General features: G+C 36.6%; 1 long non-coding RNA gene across 2 annotated transcripts in view; it reads left to right on the forward strand.

Annotated features, from left to right (window-relative positions):
* Window positions 1-22,701, forward strand: part of LOC134470845 (uncharacterized) — a 476,510-nt gene extending 453,809 nt beyond the window's left edge. For both annotated transcript variants that reach the window (XR_010040023.1, XR_010040024.1), the window contains exon 3: window positions 22,575-22,701. This is a non-coding gene — a long non-coding RNA (uncharacterized LOC134470845). The remainder of the gene's footprint in view (window positions 1-22,574) is intronic.
* Window positions 22,702-23,877: the final 1,176 nt, after the last annotated feature.

Genomic DNA, 23,877 nt, shown 5'->3' on the forward strand with positions numbered 1-23,877 from the left:
TTCAAATGAAAAATAAAGGACTTTTGTTTAAAAAAAGCTCTATAGAAATACGCAAAAGTTAAATCACATTTAGGTCTACATTTAATGAATACAGTTTCCACTCAGCTTCTATGGGCTAGCGGTCCTAGAACATCCCCCGCTCTGTAGACACCAAAATTTGTGGGTGCTCAAGTCCCTTCTGTAAAATGGCATAATATTTGCATATTACTTATGCACATCCTCCAATGCACTTTAAATTATCTTTAGGTAACTCATGGCAGCTCACAGTGCAAACAGTTATTATGCTGTTTCGTTCAGGCGGTGATGACAAGAACAAATAGTCTATACATGTTCAGCACAGGTGCGACCATCGTATGCCTAACTACATGGCACAGTACCGGAACAGGAGTCGATGTGAACAATGCTTGAGGAGCTCAAGAGAGAGGCAGAGGCTCTGTGGGGTGGTGAGGGACAACAGCAGGCTCCACCAAATCAACCCTTCATTCATACACACCCGATCTAGTGCTCACTGTGCAGAAAATTTAAATTATGCCTTTGGAAGATTTCTGGAATTTATTATTTTAAACATTACTGGTCTGCAGTTGGTTGAATCCAAGAATGTAGAGTCACAGACGTGCAGAACCAACTGTACTTTTAATTTCAATTCTCAGCCTTCACCAAAACAATGCAGAGCTGTGATTATGAAGGTATAGCATTTTACCATATGCTACAGAATTGCAAGCTTCTTGGGGGTATGAATGCCTTTCTTGCCTGTGTACATCTTATTTCCCTAATTATAAAAATAATATCCATATACTTTAAATACCTTAGAAAATATAGAAAAAAGGTAAGATAAAAAACCACAAATATTTGAGATTTATGCCTCTGCAGATAGTCCTATTAATATTATAGAATAGAACCTTTTGGACTTCCCATATAAATATTCTTGAACCTGTAGTTTTTAACTTAACACATTTAGAAAAAACATTTGTGTCTTTAAATAAGCTCTACACCATCTTCAGTTGTAATGTAATATGCCGTGGTACACTGGTCCCCTTATTGTCAGACATTGCAGTTGCTTCTGTTTCCCACTGTTGTGCATGGGGCATAATAAACCTTCCTGTATCTTTGTGCATCTGTGATTTCTCCTAAGGACAGTTTTTCTGGGAGCAGAACTACTGTGCTAAAAACGAACTGTTGAGCCTTTTAATTCATATTGCAAAATTGCTCTCAGAAAAGGAAAGGTACTGCCAACTTGTGCTCCTATCAGAAGTACCAGGGAGTAATACCTAGCACCTTCACCATCACTACCATCATCTTTAAAAACAAAACGCCAGTGATGGTGAATATTACCATGTTACCATCTGAAAATGTACCTTATTGATTACTATAGAAAATGAAATTTTTTTCATACGGATTTTGTTTATTTTTTTGTTCATTTGTTTGTTTGTTTTGGTTTCTTGAGACAGGGTCTCACTATGCATTTCAGGCTCACCTTGAACTCACTATGTAGCCCAGAATGGCCTCAAGCTCATGGTAATCCTTCTGCCTCAGCCTTCCCAGTGCTGGGATTACAGGCGTGCACCACCATACCCATAGTCATTAATGTCTAGTCATGCTTCATAGTCATTAATCATTTAAAATTAGCCTTTTAGAAATTTCCTATTCTTGCCCTTTTTTCATTTTTGTTTTGTCATGTTAATGTTTATCTCATTGATTTAGAAGAGCTTTGTTATATTAAGAATATTGCATGAAGGCTTATTTGTAAGACTTTGTATCTTTTACAAAATCTAGTGAACAGATAAGCAAATGGTGATAATTCTTCATGGGAGATCTTTATACTATGCCAGTGAAGAAGATAATCATATGTATTCCTTCATTTAAAATAATGTGCTGTCTTTCTCGTGGAGCACTGAATGTGATAATTTCAGTATTTTAGAGGGTAAAAATAGCGCAGGTCTCACAGGAGAAGTGTTACTTACTGAAAATAAAGTAAGCTTTCAAAATTCTACAAGGTGGAGTCACTAATCTTTGTTGAGGTCAGATTGAAGAGAGAACTTAAATTTAACAGCAAAATGTGACTTGGAAAAGGTTACTTTTGAAGCGCATGAAGGATTTAAGTACTGTGTTGTGTTCTTCCAGGTAATTATAATGGATCCTTTCTTAGGATTTTTAAAGGAAGGGCAAAGAGAAGGGTGCAGGAACTGGGTCCTTTATTTTCCTGTCATTGGCTGACTCCACCTGAGCTCCATGGAAATGAGGGAGAGTTGAGGCTCACCCAGGGCTTCTGCAGGCTGGCATGCTCAGTCCCAGAACGTCAGAGGGAAGAGTCCTAGTACCATGTGACACCACCTTGGAAGCACTGCAATTGTCAATTTATAACTATATCACTTTTACAGGAGCCAGGTAGCATTGGATTTTGTATGCATATGTATAAGGGTAAGGTATTAGGCATAATCATTTTAAATATGAAACAATTTTGGTAACTGTTTTAAAACATTTTTAACAAACCAAGAGACTCAAAATATAATATAGGCCTGTAGCTATGACCAACCTCTGACAGGCATTTATCATGGATTAACAAATTGGAAATGCCAAAAATCCCCTTATGGGGTTTGCTGAATTGAAGATTATTTACCTGGATATGTAATTGAGCAATACTGTGTCTGCCCTGTAGTTGTGATTAAGGAACTTCTCAGGGGATCATATTAATACCAAAATTACTTAGCTTTTTATTAATCAATTATGGGCTTCTTTATTTAGGGGACACAGGGAATTTGAGGCAGTGGAAAATCCATAAGGGCTTTAAATTTTCTTATTAAATCTTCTGAAGGATTTTCCCTAAATGTGATTAATAATAGAGTTCTATGACATGATAAGGAAGCAAAGTATAACATTTGTAATTCTAAAAGAAAATTACAGGTAACAACTCAAAAAGCAGTAATAATTAGAATAGCAAGAGGTACCAAGATAGAATGAATCAAATCTTTTGAGTGTCTTATGGTTATTTTGGAGAAAATGTTACCTGCTTTAATCATTTGGATTGTATGTGCTGGTAATAGATTGGTCATTAAGGGTTTGATAAATGTATAATTTGACTCGATGTCAGCAGGATCACAGCTCTAGACAGTAAATATTGCCCATTATTGATGATGCTTGCAAAACTAACAAAGTAGAAAAATCTTACAACTTGTAACTTGGACTGCATCAATACACTTATGGTAATAAACTTCTTTGTGAAAGGAAACATCATTGATTTGCCTTTGGTCATTTAATTTTCTCTTTTAGTTTTTTCAATTAATTCTTTCCAACCTAAATAGACTGAGATGGAGAACACTGAATCTTCTTGTTTGCTTTGGAAAGCCTTGTCCTTTTGGTTGGTGCAGGGATAACAGGGTAAGTAGTGTGTTGGTTTGGGGTTAATACAACTTTATTAAATTAATAGTTTTACTGTACAGCAATCAGACCAGACAAGACCCATGAAGGTATAGAGCCTGGTACTGGGGAAAAGGCAAGGGACCATCTTATAAAATCAGTACTTTGAGCTAAATAAGCGCCAGACACATGGGGACCCGATGTCCTGGGTGTGTCACTTTACCTGTTACGTGACCAACAACAATGCACAGTTTCAAAATTTAACTTGCAGTCTTCAGTGTGAAACCACAAGTTCAAAGTTGGATTTAAAGTTAAACTAATACAAAGGCAAATCACATAAATGACCGTATTAATTTCTTACATTAATTTCCAATTTTTTCTTTTTCTTATATTAATTCCAAAACCTAAAATTCTATCCAAGAACACTGTTAAATTATGAAAGATATGACTACCTTAAAATGAGACAGTCTTTTAAAATAGTGGCTACTTATTGTTCAAATGATGTCATTTGCAATGGAAAGTTACTTATATTTTAGCTCCTAGAAAATTGGCTCAACTAGAAAGATTATATAGTGAGTGGAGAAACTTAAATATGAATTTATTGGAAATTTGAGAAAATAAATACTAGCAGTGGAGGAATAGCACATAATTATTTACTATATGGTCAAAAACTAACTGCATGGGCGGCAACAGTACCAACACATATATCAATAGATAAATGGATAGATAGATCTGACTCAGCACACGCATGACTCAGCCCCACCCACCTTATGGTAGCCCAGGCGCTAAGCAGCGTATTTCCATCCTGATCACCTCCGATAACCATTTCCATCCCCACCCGCTCTGGTGAATGACAGCTGGGATGGCTGGAGTCCCAGGAGCCTAAAGTGGGATAAGGATTTACTGTCCATAGCTGCAGCATGATGCCCAACCAACAAAATACTGGAAGCAGGGCCCTAAGAAAGGAAGAGGTCTGAATCAGAGAAATCAGCCTCTATCCAGTCAGGACAAGAGCAGACTGGGTCATTCTGGGAGATTAAATAAACATGAGACCTCACCTTCGATCTATTTTTATGATTAAATCTAACACTGAAATACATAGATAGGAATGTAAAGAAGTCTCGCAGTCCTCAGCATTGGCCGAGATTAAACTTTCCAAACTGTCTTTAAATGTCCAATTTTACTTTTAAATCACAACTCACTGATGTAATATATGCATTAAAGGGCTAAAAACAATGAATTTTCCAAATTTGTGTCAATTGTCCTGGCTCCAGAATGCACAGTTTTGTGCCATACATGCTGTAGTTGTGGAATGAGATAAGAATGTGGCACAGAATACCCCTTGTGGATATTGCACAAGGAATATCAGAAACACAAATGACCCATACTTCGGTGAAATCATCCTCAGATGTTGTAACTCCAGTCGTACGAGTCACTTGAAAAGTGCACCAGACAGGGATGTGTACAGTCTTGACTTGAGATTTTCTTTGTATTGGGAATCCAGAATACAACCTCATTCCATAGAAGTAATTGTATAAAAACCATACATCAGATATAATGTTTGAGATCTTTAAAATTAAAATGGAGTTTTGAATTTCTGTTGAACGACAAGGCCAAAGTTAGATGTTTTTGATCATTTTGGGCTTTTTTGGTCCATTAAAAAATTTTCAAAGCCAAGAAAGCAGTTGCAATAGGTTTTACAGAAACAGGGAATGAGGTGATGTAGGCGAGGAAAGGATGGTTTTTGATAGGAAGTGGTGGCCACGCGCCTGTCATTCCAGCACTTGGGAGGCTGAGGCAAGAGGATTGCCATGAATTTGAGGCTTGCCTGGGCTACAAAGGATGCTTTTTGGTGAAATGGTGGAAATGACAGTGAAAAGAGATATAAGGTGAAACGCTGCTTTTGATGATTCCCCAAAAGCATGTGCACCCCAAGAAGCAGTCCTTGGGCTGCTTACCAAATTGCAATTAGGGCCATTCATTTGAGATCCAAGTCACTTATGCACTCCCAGTGTTAAGAGGATTCAAAAGGAAGCATGATCCTGCTTTTAACCAGTAATGAAAAGAAAATGAGCAAAGCCTGTCTGTGGCAGATACTTTTCTCACATTGTAGACTCATGGCCAAACCTGTAGCATGCATGCATTTAGGGCCTGTAAAGTAACTGTCCCGCTGAGAAGTGGGCCATTCAAGGTATAAGACAACCCTCCTGAGATTGGGCCCTTCAACACTGTGTATTGTCTAGTAATTTATTTTTCTCATAATTTCTTGTTTTTCTGAGTAGTAATTGTGTATAAATTTGTTTTTTTATTCAAGAAATGCATCACGTGCTTCACCAAGAAATATAGTGTCATTATCTTTTTTAAAAAGGTCTTAATTTTGTTTATTTAAAATTGGAGCTCTGTTCCAATAACATGACTTAATCAATGGGTGTGGTAGTGTAATACCACTGTTGTGCTTGACTTCAGAATCAACAATGTTCATTTTTAAAAATAGATATAGTCCTTGAAGAAATGAATAGGCTGCTTTATTAAGGATGGACTTAGTTTTCTTGTGTGGCTTTTCCACAAATGGAAATCTGTATTTCTGTAGTAATTATACAGGAAATCTTCCTTCAACCCACATATCCGCTCACCCCCAAAATAAAATAAAATAAAAATTTTTCATTTCGTTCCAAAAGGAAGGAGACATCTACCCTGCCTCTTGCTTCAATAATGCATCTCCTGCCAAAGGACAAATGTCAAATTCAATGGACAAAACAAAATAGAAAAGTCTTTCTGAGGAGAAGCTGCTTTGTCCTACAGGGTGTGGATGTGTGTTTACAGGAGGGTCACTCACTGTTCAGTGACTCAGATCGATTCTTCATTGGGATTCACATTTGACCATCAATGAGAGCCCACGAGTAGGTCGAACTTTGATCAATCTTCCTGCCAACAGATCTGGAATCACATTTTAAGCCTGATCTGAGCTCATGTTCTTCTTTTATTCCAACACAAAAGCTTGGAACTACAGCCTCATTTAAGCATCCTTGAAATCATTTGTGTTTCACTAGTGATGTGAGATGTGGCAATTCTTTCGTTCCACGAATGAGATGAGCTTTTTTTCCACTTTAAGGAAAATTACTTAACCTTTGATGGCCTCATTGCTCTCATCAGCAAGCCTGATGGTTTAAGACTACAATGAGTAGCTCCCAAACTTGACGGTGTTTAATAATAACCTAGAAGCTTGTTAAAAATGAACTTTCCTGGTCTTGGACACCTCTGATACTGGTTCAGTTGATCCACAGTGAGGCTCAGGCATCTGCGTTCTTCAGAAACTTCCAAGGTGATTCTGATAGACTATACTTTGGGGAACGTGGCTTTAAAATCCTTTCCAAATTCTAACCTGTGCCATCAATTCATCAATCTTAGCACCCAAAGGCCTCCTGGAGATCAAATTGAATTATTTATAAATTGGTTAAGCAACACAGATGTGACTATGCATAAGATAACAATAATATTGAACAGCTAATGTTTATGGAACAATTGTAAGTTTGGACAGGCCTTATTTTAATTTCTTTATGAACATTAACTCGTCAGGCCTCTAACAATATGAGAAGAAAAGCAATATTGTGTCCATTTGATGAGAGTGAAAACAAACCCACCCAGAAGTGATACCATCTGTCTGAAAGTGAACACACAGGTACTTGCTATCTTGCAAAAGGCATGAAGGAGCAGAGGGCAGAAAGAACAAAGCCCCCAAACCAAAAAATGCTCATGAATTATTCAAGAATCACAAGTGCCTGGCTTAGTCACTGAAACATGGTGTCCTCCATCCAGCTGGTGCATTGTGGATGTGTCCTCTGAAGTTTCTCTGTAGTGTCAGCCACTCGAAAGAAATAATAAAAATAGCAAACCCAGGTCACACTTACTCTATGCTGCATTAACTGTCCTATGTCACCATAATCTCTATGATGGAGGTAACATTAGCATTCTCATTTTGCCTATCAACAAACTAAGATATGGAGAGTTTGGAAACTTGCCCATGGTCTTGGCATCACCATTACTGAGTGTCCCACCAATTCCAGGCACAAGTGCCTCAGACCATCATGCCAAAGCACTGTGATAAAATGTACCTAACAAGACATTAACTTCAGGCCTTCTAGTAAGCCTAAGAAATATCCATTTGTCTATTTTTCAGTTGAGGACTCATTTTAAGAGAACATAGATTATCTAAAGGAAGGATTGTCAGATAGAAAACAAGCAATGTGCAAGTGGCCTCTGTAAATCCTGTGATACTGTTTTAACTTCAGGAGAGTTCCTTGATTTTGCAAGGCCTCATTTGTTTATCAGCAAAATGAATATTACAAGCTACTTACATTATAGAGTCATGAAGGTAAAATGACAGCATAAAACACTCAAAGTCTTGGCATACTATAAATACTTGGTAAACAGCAGCAATAATAATAATGGGATGTTGGTTTTTAAAAGAATTCACCCCTATACCAGTATCAAACTGAATCATGTATCAAACCATGAATAAGTAGTTCGTTGAAATACTAATGGAGCTCTACAACAAGAAGGACAGTAAAGTAAAATAAATATAGAGAAGAGAAACCAAGCCTTCCCATGAAGCAAGCTCCACCATGCTGATGGGTAAGAGGCGCAGCCAGAAGAGAAACCATGTCTTCCCATGAGCCAGTTGGTGCACAGGCTGAAAGACCAGAAGAACATCCCCCATCACCACCTCCCTGCTGACTTGGAGGACTCAGAGTGAGATGGTAGCAGCTGAGCGGAAGGGACTGGCTTCACGCTTGCATTGTTTGGTTGACTCTGCAGGCCTGGGCTGGTGGTCTGGGCATCTACTCGGAGGATGGCAGTGTGCGCTGTATCAACTGTGGGGAAGTTCCTCTTGTTTTGTCTTTGAAATCTAATCTTTTGTTCCATTTTACTGTTTTGTTTTATCCCTGTATCTGGTAACGTGAACAACTATTTTGAAGAAAACAATGTGCAGTACTATTCTCACTGTTTTGTTTCATTCTGATTTATTGTTTTATTTTATTCAATGTGATGTCATGATTGATTTTATTCTGTTTTATTTTGTTGGAGTTTGATATATCTGTTGTGAAGCTGGCAAGGTGTAGTATGGTAGTCATTGTTAATTTCCTCTTACCCTGTTTTGAAGTTCTGTACCTTTTCACTGCTCTGCTTTGATTGGCTTTATTCTGTTTTGTTTTGTTGGGTTTTATTCTCTTTAAAGTAAAATTTAAAAAATAAAATAAATGTAGGAAACTCCATTTAACTGACATTAAATAACTTCATTGTATGTCTCTTTTAGAAGAGATATGTTTTTAATAGCCAATATTAGTTAAAGAAACCATAATAGGGCAATATAGAATGCAAGCTTTAATAGCTTGCTTTTCAACATTTATATTTTTCTGAAGGCTCCTTAAATCCTGAGAATTCTTTGGGAAACTCTGCTAAACAAAATCCCCTATTTATCCTAAGTTATTCAAAGAAATAGGTATTTCTTCCATTAGCAAACAATATGCTTCTATATCAAGGAATTCATAACAGAAGAGAAAATGGCATATTCTGTTGTTTTCAAATTTTCATAATATTCTATAGGCCAGAGAAAACCTAGGACTTTAGAAAAAACAGAGTGGATTCTACTAATATTGGACATTAACTAAAATGGTACCACAGCTGATAAAACACACAGGCTTATGAGAAGGCTTAAAGCCATCTGTACGACTGACCTCTACTCAACCTAGAATGTTCTTATTCTCTTGCCTTTCCCTCCCTCTTTATCTGGTTAACTTCTGCATATGCTTACTGCCCACCATAGATAACTTCTTCTGAAAGTCTATACTGCAAATGGGCCCTGGAGACTCTGGGTTCAGCCCATCACAGGACCACACCAGAATATCAGCTCCCTGATGACAGCAATAATGCCCTGTTCACCGTGGAGTCCCCGGGGGCTCACATAAGCACCTGCCACCGAATTAGTACCAAATGTACCTTAGTTTCAGCACAGAGGGGAAAGTTCAGCTTGAGGCAGGCCAGAGAGTGAGGGAGGAGAAATCAGTATCCGAGGATCCTAGAGTGCGAACCTGCTGGACAGATGCATAAAGGGTGGCTCCAGACTGCAGAGGAATGTTTTTAAAAGGAGCAAATATCCTTGTGATCCTGGGGAATCACCAAGCAGGGCAGTCCTGAGGATGCTAAATTAAAGATCCTGATGTTGCTAAGCACCCCTTTATTTATCCCCAGCTGTTTACACGCAGTCAGTCAGTGTGTGTGGGAATTTTTATCCTATTCAAGTACTCTTATTTGCAAGTCACTTGAAATAATACTAGTGAAAGTCAATAGTGCTTTGCATGATTTGCAAATTTTTTTAGAACATACAATCCGTGGTTGACTGGGTCCTAAAAGGAGCTCCCAGTGATTCCATGACAGAAGTATGACTGCATGGTCCTCACAGTAGAGTTGTATACTATGTACTGAAGTCTGGAAGGATTTCTCAGCATGCCCTTCCCATGCCTCCTCCCTGAGGAGGTTAATAAACTCTTCACTACATTTGTCAGTTCTTTCTCCTGGTTAGCTTTCACCTCATCTACTTGGTGTCTAAGTTGGAAATCTCTGACCATTCCTGATTCCTCCTCTACCAAACCATAGACCTGAAGGGTGGCCATCACAAAGTTTTATTGAAGTGCATCGTAGTATTTCATTCTGTTGTTAAATTATTAAATAAATATACCTTGTAGAAAAATCGATAGGCAGATTAAGAAGCAGTGAGAAAGTTACTCAGTCTCACTGTTAATATTCGACAGTATTTTTTCCTGAAATTTCTATCATTTTTTAAATAACTTTGACTCCAGGGTTTTGTTTTTCAAACCTACTTTGATTGTCTGCTGTCCCTCACTCTCTATAGTGCTATTTCAGAACTTTTACATCTGAAATAAATCCTTTCCTGTCCCTAAGGACTCAGGGATGGTAACAACGAGCTTGAGTCTTGCTCTCATGAAACCTACAAGCAGTGTACAAAAATTTTTTTTCTCTCTCCTTCAGCACAAAGGTCTCAGATGGCTTATACTTTCCCCCCTTCTTAAGATTATATATCGAGGATCATTTTTCAGTCCCTCATTCTTCCTTTTTCTTTTCTTTTTTTCCCCACTAGGAATTGAACGTAATTCTTTTTCTGAAGCAGCACATTGCTGAGTTGCTAAATTAATCAAGTTATACTTGAAATTTTGATCTTCCTGCCTCAGTCTCCCAGAGCGTTGGATCACGTGTGCCCCACCTCACCCAGCTCCTCCTTTTCATGTTGCATATTGTGCTCTCATAGCCTTGCATCAGAATAACCAACCCTCTTGACAGGTGTCTAAGGTGCTTCCAATCCTTTACTATCACAGACAGGAATGCACTAAGCGACTTCATGTGTATGTCATTATGCATGTTAGGCCAGAGACGTGGGATAAATTCCTGAGAGGAGAGTTTTAGTAGAAATTGCCAGTTTGCCCTCTACAGAAGTCTATCAATAATAGTCCAGTTCTTAGATTGCTGTTTTCCCCATCACCTTGAAACAGAGTTCATTCTCTTCCTCAAACTACTTGACAGCTGAGGGAAATCCCATGGCTGGCTGAATTGAGGAAGAAGCAAAGAGGAAGGATTTTCTCTCCCTCTCTGGCCACCAAGAAACTTTTTCATGGAGGTCTGGGTTCATTTTTAAGGTTTCTTTGTTTCTTAAAGAAAAAAAAAAGAAAAACCTATAAAATGCCACTATATAGGAGCTACAAAGAGGAGCAGATTTCTTTCCTGCATTTCCAACTAAACCAACCACTTAAAAAGATACAGGGCCCCATTCAGAGTTGTTGGAGCAGTCAGGGAACACATAGCTGATCTGCAATCAAATGGCCACTTGGGAGAGCAATCTGTGTGCTTTTACCCACAGAGCAGCCAGCTCCAGCTGCAATATATGCAGGGCCCGTTTGTGACTGCTTTGTGTGGTGGTTCACTCCCTTCTTAGAGGCTGGGGCAGGTTAGGAGAGAGCGCCCATGTTGTACAACAGCATATCCGAGCCGCCCTTTATGCCTACCTATTTCTTTCCCTGCTTTCACCCCTTTGTGTGTTTTTAATGGGGATAAGTGTGAGATGTACTGGAGTGCAATCACATTGTGGTCTTAAAAGGATCTCTGATGATAGAAAATATGTCAATTTATTATTTCCCTCGGGGCAGAGAAAAAAGTACAAAGGTTCAATGGATGATGAAGATAATACTTGTGCACTGTATAGCATTTTCCAACAAAGGATTTTAAGGTGATTTTCCTTTAAAAAAATACTTTAGTCCCATTTTGTAGGTGGAGAGACAAGAAGATTTTGTAGTGACTAAAATGTCCTAGCGGTAGGACCCTGCATAGAGTCAGCATCTCTATGATCCTTTCTGGGCTTTTTCACTCCCTCTAGTGGAATTTGGTTCTTCACATCAGAGTTTTGTACAGCAATAGCATGCACTGTCCTACTGTGCCCAGTCTTTTGGGGACCAGAAGCACAGTTTCATCAAATCTTCAACCTGATGGGTATATCTGTGATCAGAGCTGTTCTTATGTACCTACAGTTATGTTTCCTTACATAGCGATTAGCCCAGGGGTGCTCTTGCATGCAGGAAGTACGCTGGGCAAGAGCCGCAAGGGGGTGGCCACTTGTTATTTGTCACGCGGGGTCATTCATAATGAATCAACAAAGCCCTGACAATAGTTTTCTTGTAAACTGAACAAACCTTATAAATGGTGTGTGGTCTCCCCTCCCCCATGAATTAGTTCCTTTGTCCTGAAATGTGTGGTTAGCCCAGATATTCATTCTGCTTTGCTGGGAGAGGGGCAGAGTCTAGGGAGGCACCCAGAATGTACAAGAGACAAGTCGACATTTTACGTTTTGGTCTTCTGTATCTGGACTAGCAATATCTGATTTGCACCTTGAAAAGTCACAGGAAAAACATAGGTAGAAAGCACAGGAAACTTTCTAGACTCTCTAAGTTACCAGTTTTAGGACCTGAATGGCATAGCTACTTCCTCTCTTTCTGTGTGTGATAATAAAAGGAAATTAAAACTGTAGAAACAGTTTTAAAAATGCTTTGTATGGCTGCTTGAAATTCATTGTATGATTGTCTGTTTTTTAAAAACCTAAATAAGGAGGGCTAACGTACTTAGGAGGCAACTGATTGCTGTAAGCTTTTCCTCTTCAGTCTGTACTGTTCTCTGTTGTTATCTAAGCGTGGATATTGAGCTGAACTGAATGAAAGAAACAGTGTCCTACGTGAAGTAAATGGACATACATAGTTTGCTGCTGGCAACGTCCTTGGCTTCCAAGGTGGGAGTGGGGGGAAGTGTTCCACAGTGAACTTCACTGAGGTTTAGAGTTCATACCATCAGCCTAAGGATCAAAACACTGAAACAAAAATTCACAGAACTGACAAGAGCAAATCTATGTGGAGGGAGGTTTTTGAAATCTTGAAATACTCAAGTAGTACTGCTTGTCTTTATAAACAGACAAATTATGAATGGCATAAGTTTTGATACATTACCAGACAGACTGTGTGTTGGAATGTGTATTAGATCCAATTGTTAGATTATTACATGAATAGAATTGCAATATTCAAACTTCACTGTATGTATCACATTATTTACAGAACTATATCACATGAATACCAGCTAGTCCGTTTCAGATAGAATTTCACTTAACGGCTAATTTTTATTAAAGTATTAGAATGTGTTTGTCTCCTTTAAGAACTGCCAAAATCTTGATAGCACACGAAAACTAGTCAATGATTAAGATCACATAAACCCATGTAATATGTATATTCAACCCAGAATTGTTTTAGGGTCCTCATAGCCATAGAGTTTTCAAATAAATTATTTGAATATAAAAGTAGATTATGTATTTCCCCTGTGGCTGGCCAAATGTCTTTTCAACAAAGGCTAAAATAAGAAGGCTATTTTTTGTGTAAAAGAGTGATCTTTTTAGTCATGCTTGGCTGCCTTTTCAGGAGTGTCTCCATTTATAATGAGATATTCTTGAACTCATTTGAACCAGAAAGTTTAGTAAATTTGTGGTACATTTTCACATAAAATACCATGATTTGTTTAGAAGATCAGAGCTAGAGTGAGGGAAGAAGAGATTAATGACTGTTTTGATTTCTAGATTATAAACCTGTGTTGGACAATATAGAATACTGAAAATATATTTATTTACTTTATTGTGTTGTACTTCTTGGCAATTCTAATTTCAGCTTTCTGCTTGCTTCAGAATGTACTTGCTATTTAAATCTCCGTTAAAACTGTCACAAAGAGTTTATAACAGTAGTTCTTATAGTTTATTTTCCAGAGCTCTTCACATAAAAAAAATGGTGATGGCCTTTTTGGAGAAATGAGGAAAAATATTTCCTATAAATTTTATGGCTCTACTTGGAAGTAGATTTGACTATAAATTTGTAAGCATTAACTTTTTAATTTTCTTATCAACATAGTAAAATAATTCCTGGGGATGGAAATACACACATATGCACACTCACACACAGTAGTGAAAGAAATTTTTTGGAAAACTCAAAATAAATTTTAACATTAGCATTAACATATAAAAACATGTTGATGTTATTCTCTAGTATTTTAACATTATCTCCTTCTCATTATTTTTTTAAATACCTGGTCTTTTCCTAGAGCTCTTAGTTAAATACATTTTGCAAGTACAAGCAAAGAAATCAGTTAATAGATCTTAACCTAATATCAACAATCAACTCCATATGCATTCATTTCTAATTTTTCCTCTAATTTTACTTCGAAATGGACACATCACTTGTTTTACATTTATAGATCCCTTCAACTCAGTTTCTTTTGAACTATAACAAACACCAATTATTTTTATTCTTTTAGGCAAATGATGTGTCATATTTTTCCTTAAATTGACTATTCTTACTATTCTTTTCAGAAAAGATTTTTGGCCTGTGATACTACGCTGAAAAAGTCACTCAGCTAAAATGAGTTACTTCATTTCCAAATAAAAACAATGGTGTTTTCATGCCTGCGCTTATTATTATTCTGAGAATGTACTAATTTGTTACATCCAAGATGACGGTTCGTTGGGCTCGTGAAAAGGGCAGTGTGCCAGCTATAGCAGGGCAGTAAAAGGACTTCTTTCATGGCAAGGAGTGGGACAGAGAGGAGCCCACAGTCCTTCTGGGTATCAGGAGGCACACTGCCCGGAGAGGCATCCCAGTATCAGGGTCTCCTGTGTTGGGTACTGCATCAAGCTAAAACTATGATTTTACTAAATGTCAGTCCGGGCAGCCAAATTTTCAAACCTGCTGTTGCTGTAAGGCGCAACCGATAAATGTTTGGTTCCTGCAGGCACTGTCTGATGTGGCACAGGATTTTGAATGTGTGCAGTACATTATTACTTTTGGCGTTAAGCTTAGATAATTGTCTACTTACTCTGAGCCGGTAATAGCAAACTACAAGTGAAGGAGGATGTTTTTACAAACTAAAACTATAAAATAGATTTGTCTATATTACTATGGATTTTTTTTTATTATTCCTCTCCCCTATTAAATTTGAATGATAATGAAGTTTGATTCTATACCTTTATTGGGCTCTAAACCAGGGTGGTCTCATAATTTTGTTTTACATGCATGACATTGCTTAAGGTCACTAGTTGTAAATCGTAGCATAAAAAGGATTGAAATATATTCAGCACTTTGTAGTTTCCGAATACACATTTAAGAGCTGCTATGAAAAGTCGAGACCTACATGGCAGATTTTCTGGCACTGAATGGTCAATTTAGTCATGTAGATTAGTGAATCCAAACAGTAAGTGGAAAGAGACTATAATAAAGCTTTGATATATCCCTCTCTTGAAGCATATCCTGATTGATCCACTTTCTGTTATTGTAATATTTTTCTTTGCTCTCTGGCAAAATGCTCTCTACTTTCTTATTTTTTAAGATTATAACCCAGAAAAAAAGATCAGTTTTTAAGAATAATTTTCAACTGCTTAGGTACCATTTAATAAATAGAAAACAGATTCAAATTGATGAATTGAATTTTATTTTGTTGGGATAAAGACTTCCTTTTGAGAACATTTGCTTTTTGTTCAATATACGTCAAGTTTTCTTCTAACATATAGCTTTAATTTATGGCCCTTTTTTAAGTTAAGAAGGAGTGGGCTTTAGGCCACACTCAAGTAGCAACCATTTTAAAAATAATAACATTAATTTATCAAAATCTCAAGACGTCTTACATAAAATGTGACTGACCCTACTTGCTGTTTCATTTCATATTTCATTTCTGTAACTCTTCATGTTCCTAGGGAAAAAAAGACAAGTTTTGCCTTTTTATTGTTTGCAAGCTACAAATTTGATTTTCTTAACAACTTACTTCAAAATTAGGGCTGTATGTATTTTTCTTTTTAATCCAAAGTAGAAGGAAACCAGTTGAATTCGTGATGATGACAACTGAAAGTTGGAATTGCTTAAAAATAAAAACAGAAGTACACAACTGTAACAGATTTTAAATGAAGTAGGTTATGAAGTGGACTGCTAATTTTTGCCTTTCCAAAATGTTGGATATTTAACCCTCAGAATAATTAAATATTTGTAATAAAGCAGTTAATTCAAGCAGTTTATTGCTGTAATTTGCAAAAGTACATTGAGCCGCTTTCTTTTCAGCTCATTGATGGAGGAACAAACATTTCTTTAATAAGACTACAGCACATTCTAATTTTGTTGCAAAAGCTTAGATAAGGATCAGGCCCCCTCTGAATCACTGCATTGACCTATGACATTGAAAGTGCTGAAGCTCTTTGGCAAAAGAAGAGTTAGAGATTCATTATTATGCACAGGACTTTCCAGTTCTAAAGGGGCTCTGTGCTTTCTCTCAGATAGACTTTGTTTGTTAGAAATGAGAACTGTATTTTGGCAGCAAAGGACCAGAACTGAAGCTACTCTGCAGGCAGACTCATTATGACATAATCCTTCATTAATCCTCATTCTCTATTAATAGATCATGCAGAAGTTTTGCTCCAGTTGATCATCTTCATCAAGGAGCTGTGGAAAGGAGTTACCGGTGAAATGCCCACCTCTGTTTCTAAGGCAGCTGGTTTAGATTCATCTTATTAGTTGCAAAGATTAATGGTACAATAATCTCCTGGGCTTTGCTTGGTATACAAATGACACGAGCACCTAAAAATCTGAGGCAGCTAGATCTTGGTGTTTGGGGGATAAAACTCACCTGGGATGAAAATATACCAATTAATACAAAAAAGAAAAGCTTATCAGGGTAAAATTTCTCTTCAGGGAGATGAAGGTGTTCTAGTTGTAGACGCATGAGGGTAGTAACTGAACCATCCAAGTTCCCATATTGCTTCAGAAAACAAGTGTTCATTCACATAAAGAATGTTTCTTGTTAACTGTTGCTAATCAGACTGGTGTGGCCTTGAGATATCAACGTTTTCAAGTGTAGGGTGGCATGGTGTGTATCTTATTTAGGAAGAGACACATGGAATTCTTTTCACACAAATTATCTGCCCCAGTCACAGATTGGAAATAAAACATTTAGATTTTATGATCTTCAATGTATTTAAGAAGATAAATAAATGCATTTTTCATTGTTTTGACAAATATTTGTTATTGTATGTTTTTTTTTATAATACCCTTGAAATTTGGATAAGCCAAAATGGCCACAAAGCATCTGGCTCGTCAGTTTGTGCAGACCACCTCCCGGATCACCACAGTCTGCTGCTGTCCCTGACTGTCGCCATGTCCAAACCTGATAGATACAAAATTCATTCTGAAGATGTAGTTTACAGACACTAGGAGATTTTAATAACATTTCTTTTATCCTTACTCAATAGAAGTTAAATATTACAAAATAAAATACTATTCATAGGATTGTTACCTGGTTAAGAACTATGTATATTTTCTTATAGGAATGTCCTGGAAAACCTTTGTCTAGTGTTTGTAGGTGATTGTACTGGTAGGAATGTGCTCATAGGATAGAATTATTAATGGGTCTTCTGCCACCGCTAGAACTAGCTGACAGTCCCAAGCTAAGATCTCCTGGTAGTTTAACAATATTTAGTAATATTTAAAACTATCCATGCTACAAAAGTTCTTTATCTTGTACTTTTTTTCTTAGTACTGGAGAGCAAACCTGACTTCCTCATGTTTTATTTTGAAGCGAGGTCTCACTAAAATGGATTGTCCAGACAGAACTCAAACTTGCAGTCCTCCTGCCCTTTGTACCTGTTTCTGAACTGAACAAAACTCAAGAAATTGCTGCCCACAAATGCACAAATTATAATAGTACAATATGGTTTCTAACCCAAGCCTTTCTGTCTCTTATACTTTACTTACAATCTATAATCAAGACAACTAAGATTTATTGAACTGTTACAAATAGACCACACCTCCCTAGGCACTTTATGTAAACTAATTTGATGGCTAATAGTCTAAGCTAAATGAAAGAGAGTCACCCTCAAACTGTAAGGCAAAAGCTGCATTTACTAATATTGCAACCCAGATTCCAACAAAGTTTTACAAATTAATCCACCAGAGATGGCCAGGGAATAGCCTATCAAGCCCCTGGAGATGAAAATGTCCCTGGTTCTTGGGATGAGTGCCTCTTTCTATTTATCAGAAGTGCATAGAAAAGCAACATAGTTTGTATTACAAAACGTTCAGTTTCAAAAGAGTATCTTCATACAGCAAATATTCAAGCTCTTTGGAATCCACCAAATAAAAATTTTGAATTTACCATAGCCATGATAGAACATAAAAACATGGTGATCAATGAATCTCTTTGTGGTGGGCAGCTTTTCAGAAGTGTTTGGTTAAATCTTCATTTACTTATTATTATCAGAGATTTTGTTTTTGATTTTTTGTTGTTTTTTTTCAGTGTGTGTGTGTGTGTGTGTGTATGTGTGTGTGTGTGTGGTGCTACGGGTAGCATGAGGTTCTGGTTGACAGTGATAACACCGGACTGTTAGTTTGTGTTTAAGAAGATTCTACATGACAAAAGTATTATTGCATGTGACAAAAATAAGAATTAGGAGCTGTTGAGGTATGGCTCAGTGGTATAGCATGTGCTTAGCATGCACGAGCCTCCTGGGTTCAATCTCCAGCACATCAGAAATAAAGAGCTTAAGGAATGGATTTAAATTTTAATAAGAATGTAGACACAGCAACTTGGTCTTGCCTTTTCTTATCTTTTCTGATGTTTGTTTTGTTGACATAAAGCTCCCCATCAGACCATTTCAAATTGCTCCTGGATGGAACTTATCCTCCCTTATTTTATTTTCCAATTGCTATTGTAACAAATCACCACAGACTCTGGTTTAAAACAACACAAATTTATTATGCTACCGTTCAGTGATTCTTTTGGAAGCTCCAAGAGAAATCTATTTCCTTTGAGTTTTCTAGCTTGCAGAAGTTACACACATTCTTTGGCTTCTGGTCCTTTCTCTGTCTTCCAAGCCAGCAAACAAGAGAAGCTCTTGAAATGTTTTTCTCTCTGTTGCTCAGCTTCGGTCATTTCTCAACTTCCATCTCACTTAGACTTCACTTGCATAAGGACCCCTGTGATTACATCAGGCTACCTGGATAATCCATGGTAAACTCCTGTCTTCAAGTTCCTTAACCTGATCATTCTGTAAAGTCCCTCTGCCATCTCAGGGTACACTCCCAAGTTTTGAAGATGAAGGTATGCATACAATTGGGGGAGGGCTGTTACTCAACTCTTCCACACACCAGAGAGAGAATGGGGTCCCTTTTCTGTCTCCGTGGATATCGAACAGTGCTGAAACAAGCGATTCTGCATCTTGGCTAGGAAGGCTTTTAAAATCCTAATGCCCCAGACCAGTTACATCAGATTTGCATGGTTGTCATAGGCATTGTTTATTTATTTACCTTTTTAACTTTCCAATGTGCAACCATGATTGAGAACTACTCGTTTAGATGCCTCCTTTTGGTAGAGGTCCTACTGCCAGGAAACACTAATGCCTCGGTTTCACTAAATTCACTTTAAATTTTATTGAGAGACAAGTGAAAATATCTAAGAGAATATGTATTTCAGTGACTTAAAATTTGTTGCTCTAGATTAGCCATAATGGTACTATAATCCAAATGACAAGATAAAGACAACTCATTCCCTAAATATCAAGTTCATGCACTACTGATTTATTTGTCTGCCAGTGAATTTTGTATTTCCTGAATGTGTAAGGTAAAAGCACTTCTATTACGAATTTTTAGTATAACAATATATATTCTACTCACACTATGTATAGTTTTAACAGTAAATCAATGACACTGAATATAAAACAATCTTCTGAAATTTGTTTAACATGAATTAGGGAATTTGGAAAGCACTGCCTATGCACTAAACTACTATATTGCATAGGGCAATTTCATAGTTAGGGCCAAGAAATAAAGTATTTGAAATTAAAACTGCATCTACTCTAAAAAGTAGACCTTGTTCTAGTTTGTTATGTTAGATTCCTGGTAACTACTTATACAATGGCAATATTTATTGATACTAAATGCCAATATAATAAATCAACACCATATAATTATAACAAATTGCTCAACTCTGTCGTGTCTCAGGATAAAGAAACCTATTCATTCAAATTTTTAGCAAACACTAAAATCAATTTTGAAAAATCCCACATACAGAATGTATTAAATCAATGCATATCTAACTAATAGCTACTACCCAGCATTTTAAATAAATTATCTCATTTAATTATTCCTCATGACTGCTTGATATAAGTAAAATAATACTCCAGTTTACAGATAAAAAAACTGAATATGAGAAAAATTTAATAACTCTATGAAAATCAAGCAGTTCATAATGGGCAGAGCCAGGAAGCAAGTAAATGTAGTTCATAATTCCCTTCAACCACTTTGGCCCAACCAAGCGGATGTTTAAACTACCTGTAAGATGCTTTGTTCTCAGAGTTATAAGAATTATAAACCAGAGTGAGAGAGAACAAACACAGGCCAAAGCTTTGCAGTCAAGTTGGTACGTAGGACATACAGGATTAGAATGAGAGATTTTGCTCCAAAGGAGATATCTTCAAGAGGTTTCCCTCTTTTGTCAGAATTACGTGATGCACTTGTTTAATCCGTTCACAGCATGATATTGATTCCTGTTTGTAGGTGTCCCAATCTGAAAATCCTGATCTCTAGGAATTAAACTAATTTATTCAATTTTATTATGAGCCTATAAACAAAAGAATTAATTTTATTTTAATGAGGCAGTGTTTCTCAAATTTATCCTCAAGTTGCAAGAATTAAATTCTCTGCTTGTTAAAAATATGGCTTCTAGATCCCATTTTACTTCATGGTGAATTTGATTTGATTTTTTATTTTATTTTTATTTTTTGCTGTACTGGAGACCAGAACCTTCTCACTCAGCTACATTCCCACTCCTTTTTCACTTTTTTATTTTTGAGACACAATTTCACCAAGTCTCTAAATTGCCCAGGCTGAGCTTGAAGTTGTGATCCTTGTGCCTCAGTCTCCAGAATGGGAATCTACCTTTTTGGACAATCATCAGGTTACTTGTGGTAAAAATGGCAGACGGTAAAGCTTCAGAGGGTGGGAAATGAGAATGATTTACTTCCTTTCTATTCTTCTCTATCCCCATTTGCTCATGTGAATTTCTGTCTGCCCCTCTCACCACTCACCAAACATTAGCGAGTTTCTCTGTGGAGTCACCACGCCGACCTGGGCTAAGTGACTACTGTCCCTTACTTGGAGGTCTCTGGCTACATCACCCCCGTTCTTGCATATTACAGAAGTCCTGTGATAAAGAGATGTGTTAGATATTGTTAGACTCAGCATTCTCTAGATATATTTACCCATGTAATAAAGATAAATATATATTTAGTAGTATTGTCTAATAGTATGAATATATCAATATATATATATCATAAAATATATTTATATATAGTCTTTCTATGTAATATAATGTGTAGTATATATGCATATATTTTCAAATGCTATCCTGGAGAATACTTTTAGGAAAAAAAACTGATAATAACTATTTGATATTAAAATGCAATTCATGGTTGGTGAGATTTGCTGGCAATCCATTCATTACCATATCAGAACCACTACAAAAACATATAGTGCACAGTGAAAGCGATAAAGGACTCCCTATTTCAACTATCAGTCTTCTTTCCAAGAAATATATCTGCTTTTTTCCCATATTTCTCCATGTTTTATATGCATATAAGTATATACAAACTATGTAGAGAAATAAACATGTCTAATATGCAATTTTGTTATAATAGATGTGTATAATTTTATAAATATGAAACTTTAAAAATTCACTTCTACAACAGTGAATATATTAAATATATTGCCACAGGTTTCTGAAATACCCCTGAAATAAGGCATAAAGCTTTGTGATAATTTTCATAATTTTTAGCATACAATTGCTATAAACTATGTGACCAGTTTTATATAGCTCAATCTTAACATGGATTCAAATTAATGGACTGCTTGCCCAACCATGTGAGTACGCTTAGTTAGCACTGTCTTGGCCTATTATTATATAAATGTTTATTCTCATGTGTTAACTATAAGGATACAGCTGGGTGTGGTGGTGCACTCCTGCAATCCCAACACTCAGAAGGTTGAGACAGGAGGTTTGCTGCAAGTTTGAGGCCAGCCTGTGCTACAAAGTGAGTTCAAAACCAGCCTGAATTGTATAGTGAAACCCTGTCTACAAAAGAAAAAAAACCTATAAGGATCACAATTTTTATAACTAGCTTCTATATAATCATACTTTTGCAGAGTTAACTTTCTTTAAATATATTGCAGGAAATTATGATAAAAGGAATCCATGTATAAATTATATTTTACATCTGAGAATCCTATAATAAATAAATAATTTCACCCTACTTCAGAAATCTGAGTAACCCTACTTTTGTTAATCACACATGGGACTTATAGAGACAACCACTGAAGAACAGCATAACAGAACTTAGTCTCACATGACTTATACCTTTTTCATCATCAATGGAAAGGTAAAGCTAAATCTTACACAAACGAGAATAGTTTCTTTCCCCTGTATTTCCCAAGATAAGTAAGTGGAAAATAGGTTTAGTTTATACAGAATCATTATTTGGAAAAAAAATTGCATTTAAAACAAAATATTTATTTGACAATTCACTATCATTACGTTTATAGATGGTACATTGGCAGTGGGCAGCAGCAGAGTGAGTGAAAAATGGGGAGATGTCGGTCAGACGATATAAATATCCAGTGACAAGATGGGCATATGCCACAGGTCTACAGAGCACAGCTGGTGATGAAGGTATTAATTTACTGCAGTAATCATTACAGAATGTAACAAAATCATCGCATATATGGCTACTGAATGTATATCATGCTTTATATTGAATGTACATCATGCTTTACACCTTCAGTATATTCAACTTTTGCCTGTTAAATATGTTAAAATAAAAATATAAAATATTTTTATAGTGTTTTGTAAAATAAGTTTGTATATTTGGTAAAATTGCTCAGGTAATGAAGAAACTGCAAGTGAAATCTCCCTCTTCAGATCCACCCCTGAGCACTCCTGCTCCCAGAGGTCATAGTGCCTGGCGTTTACCTTTCTGAAAAAAATCAATCATATATCAAATCTATGTGTGCATCTTATTGTTCCCCAAATATGATTGTGCCGTGCACATTATTCTGAACTTTGTGTTTTGAACTGAATAATATATGTTAGAACATATTGGCATATTCCGACTTCTTTCACTGTTTACCAAAAACATGGTATTCTTCTTTATGACTTCACCATCCTTTTACTTAGCCTCTGGGGCCATTTAGGCTGTGTCTTGCTAATGTAAAGAATTCCTCAATGAACATTCTTACACTTTACCATGACACAGTTTTGCAAGACTATCAATGATATAAATTTATACAAATGTCATTACTCAAATGGATTAAGGGGCTCCACATATCTAGAAGCAAGAGCTCTCTCACACTGGTAGTGGAAGTGCAAATTGATGCACATTTCTAGAAATGGAACTTGATCGTGTCTTCACTAAATCTGAAATTTATATACAATTTTATCCAGAAATTTTGCCCTCAAAAATTGATCCTATCCATACAGAGGCTTATTTCTTATGGGTACATATGTAACTATAAGATTAAGAATATTAGAACAGAAAACAGAATGTAGAAAATATATTTTGCATTCTGTGGTTTCAGGAGATTAAGGTAGTGATGAGGTGTCCAACAGAGAAATTCTACATTAGTTGCTCCTATGTTAAAAGGGATCAACAATTAAGCACATCCTTTTCCTCTCAAGTCTGCCTCACTGGTCATGGTGACTACCTTGGTGTCTCTTTGCTGTGTCTATCCTTGTTTTGTTAGGTTTTTGTCAGAAATGTAGCTCTGTAGGTTTCATGTTCTAGGAATACTTTTTCTGGGGCATGGTTCCACTCAATATGGTTGGGAGCAGGACAGAAAAGGGGAGTAA

Source organism: Cavia porcellus, unplaced genomic scaffold, assembly GCF_034190915.1.
Source record: "Cavia porcellus strain 051 isolate PalLab524CR breed Dunkin Hartley unplaced genomic scaffold, mCavPor4.1 scaffold_17, whole genome shotgun sequence".
NCBI classification, from domain to species: domain Eukaryota; kingdom Metazoa; phylum Chordata; class Mammalia; order Rodentia; family Caviidae; genus Cavia; species Cavia porcellus.